Source organism: Salmo salar, chromosome ssa18 (genome assembly GCF_905237065.1).
Source record: "Salmo salar chromosome ssa18, Ssal_v3.1, whole genome shotgun sequence".
Taxonomy (NCBI): domain Eukaryota; kingdom Metazoa; phylum Chordata; class Actinopteri; order Salmoniformes; family Salmonidae; genus Salmo; species Salmo salar.
The window spans coordinates 28,191,510-28,194,009 of record NC_059459.1 but is presented as its reverse complement, the minus strand read 5'-3'; the positions used below and the strand labels follow the sequence as shown (position 1 = coordinate 28,194,009).

Here is a 2,500-nt window from a genome sequence, read left to right as displayed (position 1 = left end):
AAACGCTATTAGCGCGCGCCCACTAACTAGCTAGCCATTTCACATCGGTTACACCAGCCTAATCTTGGGAGTTGACACGCTTGAAGTCATAAACAGCGCGATGCATTGCGAAGAGCTGCTGGCAAAACGCACGAAAGTGCTGTTTGAATGAATGCTTACGAGCCTGCTGGTGCCTACCACCGCTCAGACTGCTCTATCAAATCATAGACTTAATTATAATATAATAAACACACAGAAATAGGAGCCTTAGGTCATTAATATGGTCGAATCCGGAAACTATCATCTCGAAAACAAAACGTTTTTTTTCTTTCAGTGAAATACGGAACCGTTCCATATTTTATCTAACGGGTGGCATCCCTAAGTCTAAATATTCCTGTTACATTGCACAACTTTCAATGGTATGTCAAAATTACATACAATTCTGTCAAATTAGTTCGCAACGAGCCAGGCAATGAACGCACGAGCAGTGACACAATTTCATGTTAGCAGGCAATATTAACTAAATATGCAGGTTAAAAAATATATACTTGTGTATTGATTTTAAAGAAAGGCATTGATGTTTATGGTTAGGTACATTGGTGCAACGACAGTGCTTTTTTCGCAAATGAGCTTGTTAAATCATCACCCGTTTGTCGAAGTAGGCTGTGATTCGATGAGAAATTAACAGGCACCGCATTGATTATATGCAACGCAGGACACGTTAGATAAACTAGTAATATCATCAACCATGTGTAGTTAACTAGTGATTATGTTAAGATTGATCGTTTTTTATAAGATAAGTTTAATGATAGCTAGCAACTTACCTTGGCTTCTTGCTGCCCTCGCGTAACAGTTAGTCAGCCTGCCATGCAGGCTCCTCGTGGAGTGCAATGTAAGGCAGGTGGTTAGAGCGTTGGACTAGTAACCAGAAGGTTGCAAAAACGAATCCCCGAATCCCCCCTGAACAAGGCAGTTAACCCCCGTTCCTAGGCCGTCATTGAAAATAAGAATGTGTTCTTAATCTTACTTGCCTAGTTAAATAAAGGTGTAAAAAAATCGGCAAATAGGTGGACGAAAATACCGATTACCGATTGTTATGAAAACTTGAAATCGGCCCTAATTAATCGGCCATTCCGATTAATCGGTCGACCTCTAATATATATATGTATATAAAAAATCTCATTCTGGGAACCCAGAACCAAATATCATATTATTTAATAACAGAACATCAGTGTTACAAGGTTAGCGGTACACAATCATATCCCAGTTTAGTGGGCATAAGATAACAGTTTGGCGAGTCAGGGTACTATATATTGTACTTTCATGATAAATGTCAGACATGGCACTAAAATATTGTACTGAAGCTGACTGTAAGCTTCTGAAATATGAACATAGAGATATCCAAAGACCAACCTACTTTACTCTTCTCTACAGTATACACTATCTGAGTTCACAGGAGAGGAGACAAGGCTGTCAATGAGAGATAGAAATATATTCTATATTTATATTCTATATTTTATATTCCTCAGTACTGATGGTCTGTAGCCCTAAGACTACAGGGATGACTTCCATATATATAGCTAGGTCTGCTTCCTGCTACTGCCCACAGGGAGGGAGTGTGCGTGCGTGTGTGTGTGTGCGTGCGTGCGCATGCCTGTGTATGCGCGTTTATTCATGCTTGCACATATTGCCTATTATTGCTAGTCAAGGGAGTACTGTACTAATATTGATCAATACCCCACTTGGAATGAAATATCAACACCACTTAAATACTGGCCTGTTTCATTGCTGTTGTTAATGATTTTGCATATATTATTTATTCCTGTAGAATCTAGATAGATATATTTCATTGGACTGCTTTAGAAAGTAAAGACTTCTCCAAATTGCCTTTTATATAACTAGTGTCTTCAGAGATATTTCCTGCATAAGTAGAGAGCAGGAAATTGGAGAAGTTGGTCACTAAGGCAACCATGGCTAGCATTTAGAAGTGAGTTTGAAAATGGCACAGTTCCCTTTAGAGTGCACTGAACATGTTGATAAATACTTACTGAGTTGATAATGCTGTGTTGACTCACTGAGTAGGGGAGTGTTCTGGTTACTGCTGGGTACAGCAGAAAGCCTCGCGGTTAGCCAGTAACCGAAAGGTCGCTAGTTCGAATCCATGAGCCAACAAGTTCAACAAATCTGCCGATGTGCCCTTGTGCAAGGCACTTAACCTATGCTCCAGGGTTGCTGTTGATAATGGCTGACCTGGCCGTAACCCCACTCTCCGAGGGTGTCTCAGGGGGAGTTGGGATATACAAAAAACACATTTCCAATTCACACATGAGTATAATACACACTGGAACATGTGTGAAATAGGACAACTATTAACACCACCACCATGTTGTTATTATGACTTGATTGTTCTCTTCTGTTCTCACTTCTTTTTTCCCTTCCTCTCCTCCTGCCTCCCTCTCCTCCTCCCTACCCTTCCTGCTCTTTCCCTCTCCCCTCCCTCACTCCCCTCTCTTTCCCTCCA

The 2,500-nt window shown here is 40.8% G+C and overlaps 1 protein-coding gene across 6 annotated transcripts in view; it reads left to right on the top strand.

Moving 5' to 3' along the window:
• LOC106577220 (zinc finger MIZ domain-containing protein 1) overlaps positions 1-2,500 on the top strand; it is a 239,501-nt gene that overhangs the window by 161,419 nt on the left and 75,582 nt on the right. The gene's annotated exons all lie outside the window — the stretch shown is intronic.